The sequence below is a fragment of the Miniopterus natalensis genome, chromosome 10, assembly GCF_054644295.1.
Source record: "Miniopterus natalensis isolate mMinNat1 chromosome 10, mMinNat1.hap1, whole genome shotgun sequence".
Taxonomy (NCBI): Eukaryota; Metazoa; Chordata; class Mammalia; order Chiroptera; family Miniopteridae; genus Miniopterus; species Miniopterus natalensis.
The window spans coordinates 54,393,493-54,409,211 of NC_142090.1; the positions used below are offsets into that span (position 1 = coordinate 54,393,493).

The 15,719-nt window shown below is 34.6% G+C and overlaps 1 pseudogene; it reads left to right on the plus strand.

Annotated features, from left to right (window-relative positions):
• Positions 1-1,813: 1,813 nt before the first annotated feature.
• LOC148092263 (complement factor H-related protein 4-like) lies at positions 1,814-15,719 on the plus strand (annotated as a pseudogene).

Here is a 15,719-nt window from a genome sequence, read left to right on the forward strand (position 1 = left end):
TGAATATAGTTTTTACATTTTAGTATTTTATCAGTACATGGCAATACGTAAATCTTGCCAAAACAAGACCTTAAAAAGAAAATTGTTTCATTGTTCCTTGTGCTTTTTTTTTCTTTCTTTCTTTCTTTTTTCCCTTCATCCAAGAAGGACAGTTTTGGCTGGATTAAAGCTCTGGCATGATAATGTGTTTTGTTTGCACAATGAGAAGCACTAGCTTTGGCAAGACTTTTCTGGTAAAAGAAAGAGCTCATAACTCAAAAGTATAATGACAGATAACCTAATTAAAGTAGACAAAAGGTAGCACATATTTAGGAAACTCTTTGCCGGTTGCTTTATATAGAGCAGAGAACTGAAAAGGTAAGTCCATTAAAAGTCATATATAAGAATGTTTATAACATGTTTATGCCTAGTAGCTCAAAAGTTGAAAGAACACAGATGCCCATAAATGGGGAAATAGATAAACAAACTGTAGTATAAAATAAAATTAAATACCACTTAGTTATAAAAAATGAGATATTGATGTGTGTGGCAACATTATACTCAGTTAAAAAAGTCTTAACACAAAAATATATGTATAAGAAGTTCTAGAATGGGTAAAACTAAACTATGGTGATAGAAATAATATCAGTGTTTCTTCTGAGCATTTGGGGATGGAAAGTGATTGATTGAGAAGAGACACAAGAAATATTCCAGACTTAGAAAAATGATCTATGCCTTGATATTGGTGTGGGCTGTATGAGTATATGGATTCTCAAAGTCCATCTGTCAAGTAATTTTAAGATCCGAATATTTTATTGTATGTAAATTATACTTTAATAAAAAACCTAAATGACCTGGTTGGTGTGGCTCAGTGGTTAAGTGTCAACCCATGCACAAAGAGGTCTTCAGTTCCATTCCCAGTCAGAGCACATGCCTGGGTCGCAGGCTCAGTTCCCAGTAGGGGCTGGGTAGGAGGCAATAATCCATGTTTCTCTCTCATTAATGTTCCTATCTTTCTTTCCCTCTTCCTTCTTCTCTTTCTAAAAATCAATAAAAACATGTTTAAAAAGAAAAAGAAATGAATTGCAAAAAAATACAGAAACTTTATTTAAAAACTCATCATTTTAGCTATCAGGGACAGAAAAATCAAAATCACAGTGAGATAGACCTGAAACTGGAATGGCTAAAAAAAAAAAATTATATACATGCATATATATATATATTAAAACCTTAAATGTTGCTGACAATATAGAGAATATGGTAAAATGTTATGGTGAACCAATTGGCAGTTTTTAAATAAGATCAAACATATACCTGCTGTAAACCAGTAACTTTATTCCTAGGTATTGACTCAACCTAAATCATTTATGTTCCAGGAAGCAGGTGAAAAGAGGGAAGGAGTGCTTCCTAGGTGTCTAAGTGGAGACATTAATCTCAAGCACACAAGGAAGCTGGACATTGAGAGGGCATGTTCCATCTCTAGTGAGAGCATAAGTCAGTGATAGGAAGCCAGGGTTGAAAGGAAGTAGGTCTTGGTGATGCTGGAGGGGTATATGAGTGGGGACCCTCCGTTGTTTGTGGGATTCTTGCTGCACAGCTGAAATAAACATTTTCAGAAGCCCCCAGGGGAGGATGAATGGGGGTAGATTTTATTGGAGTATAGTTACATTTCTTGGGTTTCAGTGTCCCCTCACCCTTAAACCAGTTCTGGAAGAGTTGCAGCTGGGAGTTCAGCAGAGTGAGAAAGGGGGCCAGCGTCAAGTTCCTGTTCCATGTTGCAGCTGGGTGTAGTTCAGTATTCAGGCCAGATTAAAGTCCATGTGTGGAGTCCAACATGGCCCTGTGCCATGTGCGAAAGAGAGCGCAGCCCCCTGCAGCAGCAGTCCCAAGAGGGCCAGGTAAGGGCCCTGGACACAAAGCAGAGAGGAAGGCAAGGAAAGGAGAAGCTAACTTCCTTTGTCTAGAAGATTATATATTTAGATTTCTCCTGCCTACAAAGGCCATGCCCATCCTAGCCACCTACTGGCTCCCAGGTTTGATTGACAGGCAAGTACCTTTCAGTGTCACTTAGACCTTATTGGGCATGCCTCTAAACTGCCTTTGTCTCCTCTGTTCCCCCAATCAATCAGCGGAAAATAGACTTGGAGAATGTTAAATGCAGGTTTTGGCAAAGCTATGTAAATGGCATGCCTATATCTAGTCTTTCCTTTCAGTCTTTTTCTGTTAAAAAATAATTAAATTATTATAAAGGTATCACTGGCAGCCTGTGAATGGAATGGTACAAGGTCAGACAGAGGAAGTAATCAGAGTGATTGGGAATTTGGTTACATTGAGCAAATAAGTTTGTTGATTAGGCAAAGAAGTCAATACATTGGGAATAATTGAATTTACAATTATCTTACCAACTGAGAAATTATTTACAAACATGAAAAAGGTAAGGCTCATTAGAACTTGAGGATCTGTATTGGAATTGGAAGTATAGGAATGAACTGTTTTTTTGGTTGTTCTTAATGTACAGTCTATTCCTAATTATTCATAGATTCCATTTTTGAGAATTCACTTACTTGCTAAAATGTATCTGTAACACCAAAATCAAAACAGCATTCATGGTCTTTGATGGACATGGACAGAACTGTGAAAAGTTTGAGTTGCCTGGCATGCATATGCCCAGCTGAGGTCCAACAATGCAATGCTCTGCTTTCTGTTTCACTCTTATACTGTAACAACTTTCTTCTTTCTGGTCTATCTTGTGCCATGACTTTCACATTTTTATGCTTTTGGTTGGTGCTTTGGCTGTTTAAAATGTTGCTCAAGCATAGTGCTGAAGTTCTGTCTCGTGTTTGTTCCTAAGCAAAACACAGCTATGATGAGCCTATGGAGAAAATTCACAGATACACTTTCATTCAGATATGAGTTATAGTATGCTTGGCCAAGAGTTCAAAGTTAATGAATCAATAATACATATTATGTCCAGTATCTTTAAACAGAAACACACATAAAACAAGTTTATGTATTGATCAGTTGTTGCAATGTGACCAGAGGCTCACAGGGGAAATGGTTCAGTACTCCCTAATTTGGAATTTGCAGTGACTTGATAGAACATAACTACTGTAAATAATGAGAAACAATACTGTACGTGTGTGTGTGGGGGGGGGTGTTCATTGATGTGATGATTGCTGAAACACACACACACACATATATTCACAGATGAGCATAGACCCCCTGATATCCATGCAACAATGCTCTTGATTTCGAAATAACATCTACATTAAAAACTCTTGTCTAGGCTACCCTATATCAAAAAGTAAGTACAAAAACATGTCAAAAACATATGAGCCTACTTTTAAGGTTCTCTCACTGAGCAGACCTAGAACAATTTGAGCATGAAAATAAATGACATTATCAGATTATACACCATTTAACAAAATAAGGAGAGCCCAGCCGGGTGTGGCTCAGGGGCTGAACGTCAACCTAGGATCCAGGAGATCAGGGTTCAATTCCCGGTCAGGGAACATGCCCGGGTTGTGGGCTGCAGCCCATCAATGACTCTCTCATCGTTGATATTTCTATCTGTCCCTCTCCCTTTCTCTCTGAAATCAATAAAGATATGTTTTAATAAATAAATAAATAAATAAATAAATAAATAAATAAATAAATAAATAAATAAATAAATAAATAAATAAAATAGGGAGAAAATAAAACTCTAGTAAAAAAAAATGAGGGAATGATAGAGAATCATAATTTGGAAAAATCATAATGATGGCTAAAGTTTTGCTAAAGAACAGTACGCAGGTATAATGTTGGAATATCTCTCTACACAGTGATGACATTGCCACAGAGAAACCTGAGCCTGGTTATGAGGAAACATTCTCCAGACCCAGGTAGAGCATAATTTCCCAGCATGAAAGGCCTATAAACTTTCTAGACTACAAATGGCATAAGAGACAGGGACCGGTTAACTGACTCTTCCAGATTAAGATTTATGAGACATAAAAATTAGAAGCAACACTATTTTCTGGACATGTCTCTGGACAGAAAATGAAAAATATACATTGATATTATGGTTGGAAAAATTTAAACAGAGTTTGGGGATTTGAAGATAACATTGTATGAATCTTGATTTCCTAAATGAAAGGGTCATATGGTGGTAATGTAGAAGAGCGACCTTGTTTTTAGAAGGTACATACTGGAGTATTTTAAGAGTGAAGGGACATAATAACAGAAAAAATACTATGTCTATCTTTTCTTTTATCTCTCTGGACTCTTTCTATCTTTCTATCTATCTTAGTATATTTCTTTTTGTCTATCTATCATCATCTATCATCTATATCTATCTATCTATCTATCTATATCTATCTATCTATCATCTATCTATCTATCTATCTATCTATCTATCTATCTATCTATATCTATCTATCTATCATCTATCTATCTATCTATCATCTATCTATCTATCTATCTATCTATCTATCTATCTATCTATCTATCTATCATCATCTATCATCTATCTATCTATCATCTATCATCATCTATCTATCTATCATCTATCTATCTATCATCTATCTATCTATCTATCTATCTATCTATCTATCTATCTATCATCTATCATCTATCTATCTATCATCTATCATCATCTATCTATCTATCATCTATCTATCATCTATCTATCTATCATCTATCTATCTATCTATCTATCATCTATCTATCTATCTATCTATCTATCTATCTATCTATCTATCTATCATCTATCATCTATCTATCTATCATCTATCATCATCTATCTATCTATCATCTATCTATCATCTATCTATCTATCTATCTATCTATCTATCTATCTATCTATCATCTATCATCTATCTATCTATCATCTATCATCTATCATCTATCTATCTATCATCTATCATCATCTATCTATCATCTATCTATCATCTATCTATCATCTATCATCTATCATCCATATCTATGTAATCTATAAAATACAACAATATTTCTCAATCTTTGAAATAATTTTTAGGTTTCCCACAAACAAAAATTTATATCCATGGCTCTTAGTAACTTAATGAGGCCAAGAAGTTAGAGATATAATGTTACAATAATAATTTTTAGTGGTATTTTAAGTAGAAAATGATATTTTCTTGTGGATGTTTATTTTGGCCACTTCATTAGCCTACGATCTTTGTGTGGTTGCCCTTCCCCATAAATTATATTCACTTTAATGTAAGCCAGTAAGGTAGGTAAAGAAAATTTTAGTTTTTCCATTAATTTTTTTGAATCTAAGTAGGTCTTACATTCTTATAAATTTCAGCTATACAAGTTGTTAATAAAGTATATATATGGTACATCATTTGTTTAAAGGCAGTTTCAAGCTTCCTCCTTTTTAAAACTAAAGGCAATCTTTCTCAGAAAAAAATGAAAGGAGGTTTGGCACAGCTTACCTTTCTTGAATTTAATTTGCTTCTTTGTATAAAATTTAAAAACCATAAGGCAAACCTAGTAAGTTTTTGTTAAATTGTGGCTTAAGGTAAAATGGGTTTTAATTTATAAAGGTAGGCTAAATGTATTTAATTTAAATAAAAGTTGTAAGTTAATGTTTATTGATGATATTGACAGTGTTCAATAGCAAATTTACTTGACCACTATCCAAACACTATGAATGCAAATTTGTATAAGATACAAATTTATGTAAGACAAAAAAAACTTTCTTTCACTGGCTGGTGTCATAGAGGATAATATATAAGCACAGTAATAAAAATTATCATAGAAAGGAGCTGGTTTTTTGAACTCTTCTTATAGGCCTAGGTTTGTATAAAAATGTATTATTATTAATACAGTACTAAAAAATAAAGAATGAAACTTCTTTAATGTAAAACTTGTACTTATATTTTATAATACAAAATATTCAATTCTCAGTCAAAATTGAGATGACTACAAAGGGATTTATTTTCAATAAAAGTTAAATGAATTATATTCTTGCTCAAGATGATCAAAGCAGCTTGCTCTCACCTGTAAGAAGTTGAAAACAGTAGCAAAATATTTGCTGCTTTATTATGAATGGCCTGATCTTCTTTCATGGAAATTGTGAAAGACATGGGCTACCTGCTTAGGACAGAGCAGTAAATCTCAACTGGAATGTGATTATAGTGCATCTCACTGACCTCGTCTTCTCTCAAAGTCCAATTCTCTGCCAAGCAGAAAGTTCAGAAGAAGGATTATACTGAATCAGTCTCGAAAGGGAAGACAAATGCTGTTAAATTTTGTTTTACTGTTTTCACAGTCTTTCAGTAGATTTGAGACTTGTTGATTTTTTTCCATCCCCTTTAAGCCTAATGTTCAAAATTTTCTTTCTTGTTGTTTTAGGTTTTTTGGCAACATGATGTTTTCAAAGATTTAGTTTTCATTTATTTATTTACTTATTTATTTATTTATTCATTATTTATTGTTCAAAATATTACAGACGTCCCTTTTTCTCCCCATTGACCCCTCCCACCACTTCCCCACCCCCCTCCCCAGTCCTTCACAGCACCATTATCTGTGTCTTTGCGTTATGCATATATGCATATAAATTCTTTGGTTAATCTCTCCCCCTCCATCCACCCACCCTCCTCTATCCCTCTGGGACTTGTCAGTTTGATCCATGCTTCCATGTCACTGAATCTATTCTTTTCATCAGTTTATTAAGTTCTTTAGATTCTACATATAAGTTAGATCATGTGATATTTGTCTTTCTCTGCCTGACTTATTTCGCTTAGCATAATACTCTCCAGGTCCATCCATACTGTCCCAAAGGGTACGAGATCCTTCTTCTTTACAGCTGCGTAGTATTCCATGGTGTAAATGTCCCATAGCTTTTTTATCCACTTATCTACTGATGGGCATTTGGGCTGTTTCCAGAGCTTAGCTATTGTAACCTGTGCTGCTATGAACATAGGGGTGCATATATTCTTCCTGCCTGGTGTTTCAGGATTCTTAGGATATATTCCTAGAAGTGGGATCACTGGGTCAAAAGGCAGCTCCATTTTTAATTTTGTAAGGAATCTCCATACTGTTTTCCATAGTGGCTGCACCAGTCTGCATCCCCGCCAGCTGTGTGCTAGGGTTCCCCTTTCTCCACACCTTCACCAGCACTTGTCATTTGTCTGTTTGTTGATGGTAGCCATTCTTACCAGTGTGAGGTGATACCTCTTTGTGGTTTTAATTTGCTTCTCTCTGATGATTAGTGACTTTGAGCATTTTTTCATATGCCTCTTGGCCATCTGTATGTCCTCTTTGGAGAAGTGTCTATTCAGGTCCTTTGCCCATTTTTAATTTTTATTTTATTTTTTAATATATCTTTATTGATTTCAGAGAGAGGAAGGGAGAAGAGAGAGAGAGTTGAAACATCAATGATGAGAGAGTCGTCATTGATCGGCTGCCTCCTGCACACCCCCTACCGGGGATCGAGCCTGCAACCCACGCATGTGCCCTGACCGGGAATCGAACCACAATCTCCTGGAATCTAGGTCAATGCTCAACCGCTGAGCCATGCCAGGCTGGCCTGCCCATTTTTTAATTGGATTCTTTGTCTTCCTCTTGTTGAGTTGTAGAAGTTCTTTGTACGCTTTGGAAATTAGCCCCCTGGAAGATACATCCTTGGCAAGTATGTTTTTCCATACTATGGGTTTCCTTTGTATTTTGAAGCTGTTGTTTTTTTTTTGTTTTGGCTGTACAGAAGCTTTTTAGTTTGATGTAGTCCCATACGTTTATTTTTTCTTTTGTTTCTCTTGCCCTAGGAGATGTATCAGTGAAAATTCCTCTATGTGAGATGTCTGTGTCTTTACTGCCTATGTTTCCTTCCAGGATTTTTATGGTTTCTCAACTTACATTTAAGTCTTTTATCCATTTTGAATTTATTCTTGTGTATGGAGTAAGTTGGTGGTCTAGTTTCATTTTTTTGCATGTACCTGTCCAATTTTCCCAGCACCACTTATTGAAGAGACTCTCTTTACTCTATTGTATGCTCTTGCCTCCTTTGTCAAATATTAACTGACCATAGTGGTGTGGGTCTATTTCTGGGGTATCTGTTCTGTTCCATTGATCTATATGCCTGTTGTACCAATACCAGGTTATTTTGATTACAATGGCTTTGTAGTACAGTTTGATGTCCGGTAATGTGATCCCTCCCACTCTGTTCTTTTTTCTCAAGATGGCTGCTGCTATTCAGGGTCTTTTTTGGTTCCATATAAATTTTTGGAATATTTGTTCTAGATCTGTGAAATATGCTGTTGGTATTTTAATAAGAATTGCATTGAATCCATAAATTGATTTGGGTAGTATCGTCATTTTAATGATATTAATTTTTCTAATCTATGAACATGGTTTATTCTTCTACTTCTTTATATTTTCCTCTATTTCTTTTTTCAGTGCCCTGTAGTTTCCCAAGTATAGGACTTTTACATCTTTGGTTCAGTTTATTCCTAGGTATCTTATTTTTTTAGTTGCAATGGTAAATGGGATTTTTTTTTCTTTTTTTTTTTCTTCTGAGAGTTCATTGTTGGTGTATGAAAATGCCATCGATTTCCGGATGTTAATTTCGTATCCAGCTACCTCATTGAATTCATTTACCAAATTTAGTAGTATTTTGGTGGAGTCTTTAGAGTTTTCTATGTACAATATCACATCATCTGGAAATAATGACAGTTTTACTTCCTCCTTTCTAATTTCTACACCTTTTATGTTTTCTTCAGGTCTGATGGCTATGGCAAGGACTTCCAGTACTATATTGAATAAGAGTGGTGAATAGTTTTTCTTTAAATCCAACGATCTTGTCGCCTAAAGTCAAAACATTTTCTCCAAGGCCTTGCAGAAACTTTTTTAACTGGTTGAAAACCACATTGTAATTGTTTGGGTTTTTATTCCTTTTTCTCTTTCTTTCTTTCTCTTTCTTTCTTTCTCTTTCTTTCTTTCTTTCTTTCTTTCTTTCTTTCTTTCTTTCTTTCTTTCTTTCTTTCTTTTTTCTTTCTTCTTTCTTTCTTCTTTCTTTCTTTCTTTCTTTCTTTCTTTCTTTCTTTCTTTCTTTCTTTTTTTCTTCTTTCTTTCTTTTTCTTCTTTCTACAGTCAAAACATCTGCTAAAACAAATTATTGATGGGGCATGATAAATACAGATACCAATATAGTTTCTTCAAAATAGGCCTTTTGTTTCTAGATATAAAGACAAAAATACTGAATGTATCTTCACCTTTCTTATCTCAAGCATTATTTTGCAACAAGAAAAAAGTTTTCTTTAATTCCACCATCATTTTACAAACCTTGAAAATGCTAGAGCATGATACTTGTTGCTGAAATCCATTTACTCATCATCTGAATAGAAGAAATGCTATTTTTCAGTTATTATAAAAACCCTATTCAGCATATTGACATTTTCTGCTGTTTGAAAATATAATCGTTTAAATTTTGCACACTGAGACTTGTCCTAGAATTTTACTGACTATAATTTTATATGCTAGTCTTATTAGATTCTCTTCAAAAGTCTTCAATGGCAAGATTTTTCCTTTCCTGGGCATTAATTACTCCAACTAAATAACTTGCTTTTTGATAATTGTTATTAAATGTGACATTTTTTAAATAAAGCTTTATTCTGTACATTCTGAGATTCCAGTGGAACTTTAAAATAATCAGCATATTTTCTTGTCAAATAAATGTAATTTTTAGTTGTTACCTTTCAATTTGAGTGAAGCCAATGTTTTTTTTTTGTAAATTATTTGTTGCAAACTATAAAAAGAATTAGGATGAATTGGAATAGCTACTCATATAAAAAAAAAAAGTTTTCATAGCTTTCCTTACATGGGCCACCTTTTTTGGTGTCTTTTGTTGCAATAGTGCATATGTACTATAGTAAATATGTATGAATAAGAAACTTCTAATTGTTCACATTAAAATTATCAGAATTTCCATAAATCAAAGTCTAGAATTCTCTTCTATATCAAAATTCATATTTTGAAATTGCTACATTGGATTATAAAACAGAAAGACAAATTACAAATGAGAAAAATAGAAAAATAAAAATATATCTGACCTCCTCAATCCATGTTTTGCAATGTTTTAAAAAACAAAACAAAATAAAAAACAAAACCCCAAATTATGGATTGGAGAACAAGGAGAAAGAGATGAAGGGAAAGTTGGCAGTTACAGAACAGTCACTGGGATGCACAGCATGAGAAACATAGTCAATAATATTGTGGTAACTGTGTATGGTGCCAGTTGGGAAATATAAACGGGAACACTGTGTAAAGTATATGATTGTCTATGCACTAAGCTATACACCTGAAACCATACAAAATAAAATTGAAAGTAGACTGTAAAAAAATGTAAAAAATGTTGGGATGCCTGGCTGGCATGGTGCAGTGGGTGAGCATTGACCCAGGAACAAAGAGATCAATGTTCCATTCCTGACTGGGGCTCAATCCCCAGTAGGGGGCCTGCAAGAGACAGCTGATGACGTTTCTCTCTCTTCAGTGTTTCTATCTCTCCCCATCTCCCTTCCTTTCTTTCTAAAAATCAATTTAAAAAAACCAAAACAAACAAAAATCCTTTGGCTGATATAATATTGATCAGAACTGACTTGCATTGACATTACAAGCTTTGAGGAATTCTAGGTCATATATTCTTTTGCATAGACACCTAACCATAGATTGGTTACTAAGCAAGAAACAAAAGATGGATGATGAATATCTAAATATCAATTAATTGCAAAATGAATGGTCACCTCAGCTCATTTTCATTAGTAGATAATATATTACCATCCATTTTCTGTTAATCTTTTCCATTTTTTGGAGGTGATCATTGTATTTTAAAATAAATCAAACACTTTGAGAAGTAAAAAGATATATAAATATTTGTAACAGCATGTAACATACTGTACTGATTAAAATTTTTGAGCCCAACTGGTGTGGTCCAGTGGTTGAGCATTGACCCATGCACCAAGAGGTTGCAGATTCAATTCCCTGTCAGAGCACATGCCAGGGTTGCCACTCCATCCCCAGCAGGGGGCATGCAGGTGGCAACCAATTGTTGATGTTTCTCTTTCATCAACATTCCTCTCTCTCCTCCTCTCCCTTCCTCTCTCTCTAAAATCAATAAAAACATATTTAAAAAAAAAAAAAAGACTTTCGAGATTTCAGAGTAATTGCTAATTGGGAAGGTCATTGTTCTATCTCTTTCAACTCAAGTTGCCCTTTTATAAAAGCAATCCCACCATGGATGACTACTTCGGGGGCTTTATGGACATACTGGAAAAATGTATTGAGTTGTCAACTAAAAATATGTTCTTTTTTTCCCCTCTGTATTTAAAAATTTTCAACCCTTGTACCTGTTGCCTTGTTCATAGTCTTAAAGTTTTATATGTAAGAAGACAAAAAAGTCCTTAATCATGAGACTGAGTAACACCAGAAGCATCAGATCTTAATAATATGATACTACTGAGGAGATCCAACTCTGGAAGTTTTGTCCCCTTGGAGCACAGTGAAGGGAAAGGATGAGGGTGTCAGGGAGGTGGGTGTGCCCAAGGTTGAGGTCAGGAGGGCTGACAAACCTGCTACTAACCAGTGGGTCCCTGACACCCACAGACACACACATGCTGAGCTTTTCCTTATTACCATGAGGACACTGCGACAGTCAGAATCTTCCAGAATGGTAATATTCCATACTATTGAGGGAGGTACTTTCTCTCTTCTTCAGACTCTTTGGGACCAATTGCATGTTATATTTAACACAGTTATTGATGTCTAATTTCACATTCTAAAATTCCACTCATACCAAGGTTCCACTCCAATTATTTTAACCATAGTATAAAATAGAAAGAACTGCTAATACATAGTACAATGTAGATAAAACTGAAAAACATTATCCTAAGTAAGAAATACCAGATATATTTATAAAGTTTATTATCTCAGCATTACCTAGTGAGATATTTGACCTGTGAAATATCAGGTCTTAAAACCAATCCAAAATACTGTTCTCCATTTCTACGCTTGGCATGGGCTCTCTTTAGTGTAAAAGCTGGACCTTCTACAGTTTATTTTTATACTCAGTTTGGATAAATTTTCTATAATAAGAATCATGAAAGAAAGTGTATATTATATAAATATGTAGATCAATATCTAAGGACTACAATCCTTCTCTAATACACACACTCAGTATTAGTATATCTGGTACCTAAGTACATACCTTACCTCTTAAATTTGCAAATATTGTTGTCCTTAAAATGATAACATCATATCATTATAATAGTGTAATTTAGTAATAGCCAGTGACATACTCATAGTTAAAAATCAACTTGACTAAATGTTCCTAATTGTATTTAGAGGTTTTGAATGACAGGAAAAAGGATGCATAGGAAATCTATTTTTCATGCTATGTAACTCTTCCAGCACAAAATTACACTGACTGCCAGAACACTGTCATGTGATACTTATCCACACACTTAGGGTAAAGTTTATTATTGCAGGAATGAGATTTTTCTTACTTGGATGATAGATGATATGGCATTAGAAATACAACTGTCAACTTTATTTTGCTTTAGAACTTTGTAATATGTCAGTATTTGAGAATGCCAGAGCCATAATCACTGGAAAACCATTTAGACCCACTGATAAGTTGGACTATCAATGCCCGGGTGGATATGAAAACAGAGTTGAGAACACCATGGGTTCCACAGTGTGTGGTGAGCATAGCTGGCCCCATTTGCCAACCTGTTTAGTATTTTTAACCCAGTATTTCCTTTTTCCAAGTCTACATGTATGTAGCCCTTGCTTGAGTGTGGATTATCTAAGGCATTTTTAACACATGGGTTTAAAATGAAAAACAGGAACAATAGTTCCTATGGAGTTTCACATAAATAGTTTCCAATAAAACTACAAAGTTTTCTTCAACTTTTAAAATGCTATTTTTCAGAATCTGCATAAAAGTGTGGGCTTCTTCCAGCTATTAGCAATGGAGACATCACCACCTTCCCATTAGCAGTGTAAACTCCAAGGTCAAGAGTCAAATACCAATGCCAGGCTTACTATAAACTTCGGTGTCCTGAATATGTAACCTGTAGTTATGCAGAGTGGTCCAAACCCATGAGATGTCTAGGTAAATTCTTAATATTCCTCTGGATTCTGAGAACATTACAGTAATGTTTATGTGCTCATTTTGGTCTACTATTTATGGAGTCATATTCTGGAATTGTGTTCACAAACAGCTCTCCTGTCGAATGTTTGACATTTGAATATTCGTATGTAAGACTATAAACTTGGAGAACTTCTATGTAAACAATTGCAAAGTTTCTTTAAAAAGGGAACATTCAGATAGGGCAATTCTGATACGTTAATTGACCCCACTGTGTACTAAACCTTATTCATCATCTCCTGTTTATATATCCCTTTCTGTTGGAGATTATAGCAAAATCTGGGCTCCAAACTCTGGAAGTGGCAGGACCAGAGTTCAAAGTTAATATACTCAAGTCAGAATAGTCTAAAAATAGCTGCAAAATAAGTTATATAGGAAAGAAAGTGTTGAATTTCAAACATAAATTATAAATCTGCAGTGTGCTTGACTGAATAGATGAACGGGTCTAAGACAATTTTCACAGCACAAGCATACCTGTTTTCCAAACATGAAGAATAGGAAGCAACTATCATTATCTGAGGGCATAAAATCAGGTCTCTAACAGAGGGAAGACTTTATTTCGAGTCTTTGATTTGAAAGAAGCAGGGAGTATTTAAGAAGATCACCAAAGGCAACCCCCAACATCATGTAAAAAATTACACAGACCTATGGTATACTAAAGCAGTGAGGTACACTTTTTGCTTGGAGCAGTAAAGGAAGAAATTTCTGGAAAATGTGTTTGGAGAAGTATGTAGAACTCAGGTAGTGTACACTTTTGGATATAAACAGCATCCAAATATACTGAGGAACACTTGAAAATTTTTGGATATCAGGAGTCGTATGTATTAATTTATACAGTCTTATCATGAGATAGATAATGGAATATGTTAGAACATAATTTCGAACAATTTTAAGGCTTATCAATATCAGAGATGACTGAGCAAGGATATAAAATACTTGGTTCAAGAGAAGAGAAAGATAAGTCCAGGATATCTTCAAAACTCAATATAACTGGATAAAGATGTGGTACATATAGGCAATGCAAAAGGACTCAGCTATAAGATAAAATACTGCCTTTTGCGACAATATAGATGGATCTTGAGAATATCATGCGAAGTGGAATAAGTCAGACAGAAAAAAAGACATGAGCTATATGATTTCTCCCCTATATGGAACATAAAATTGAAAGCAACAAATGAACAGACAAGAAAAATAAACAAACAAAAACTCAGACACAGATAACAGTATGGTGGTTACCAGAGGGAAGGGGGTGGAGGGTAGCAAAGGGTAAAGGAAGAAAAATATATAATGCCAAAAAGATTTGACTTTGGGAAGGTGGGCACACATACCAATGATGTGTCATAAAATTCTATATTTGAAATAAATATAATTTTATTAACCAATGTCATCCCAATAAATTTCATTAAAAAGAGAAAATGAAAAATAGTAGCATGTAATAATTTCTAGAATGCAAGAGCACCTTGCTTGTAGACAATAGACAAGGTTTTAAGCAAAATTGTAACATATGAAATGCTCCTTACAGTTACATTATAATAAACTAGAAACTCTTTAATGTCACTAAAATAGCTCTCTGAAGAAGAAAACATTTATACTGATTTTAGAGATGAGGGCACAGTGAGATAGTGAGGTAGAGAAATTTGTTCATAGTCAAGGTGGGATCTAAAACACTCTATGTTTATACCCTTGCAACTATGCAGCCTTTACCACAGAGAATGAGGGGTAGAGAGATGATAGATGTGATGGATGGCTGTGGGTAGGTGAAGGGATGGATTGATGAATATAGAAATACAGAGGTATATTTATATATATCTGTATATGTAGTTGTATTTTAATAGAAGATTGTTTATTAGAAAGTTTGTGATTTTCAATAGCTCCCTTTCCACATTTTGTGAGCATAAGATAAAATTATAAACATTGATTTAACCTAGCAGAATGTGACTAAATTTGGAGCATCTGTAGTCACTGCCAGTTGAGTGGGAAATGCAAAATGAACAACTATGGTCACAATAAAACAGGTTCTCATGCCCCACTTGAAATGATGTCACCTGTGTGGATGCACAACACACCAGAGATAAGGAGGAAAGGCTCTGGAGTCGCCTGCCAGGGTCCACACTCATTGTCCCCACTTGATAAGCCCTGTGACCTTGAACAGGTGTAATTGAACTTTTCTTTCACTTACTTTCCTAGTGTGTGACAAGGAGGAACTGCCTGATGGAGCAAATGTGGGGTTTCACAGTCAAGTGCAAAGAACAGTCCTTGGCCCACATTAATATACATTAGCTTTTTCTGTTACTTCATCATCTTATGTTGTACTAAACTAGTCATCAAGTTTACACTTTATTAGTCCATAAAATGAAATATTATTAATTGTTCCTATTTATTTCTTGTACTCTCAGATCCATGTATAAGATCTGAAAAACACATGAATGAAAATAACATACAGTTCAAAAGGAAAGATGACAAAGCCTATTATGCAAAAACAAGGGTCATCATTGAATTTATGTGTAAATTGGGACACCGTGCAGTGATGTCATTACAATTATTTCAAGTCATGTGTCAGGAAGGGAGAGTGGAGCTCCCCAGATGTGAATGA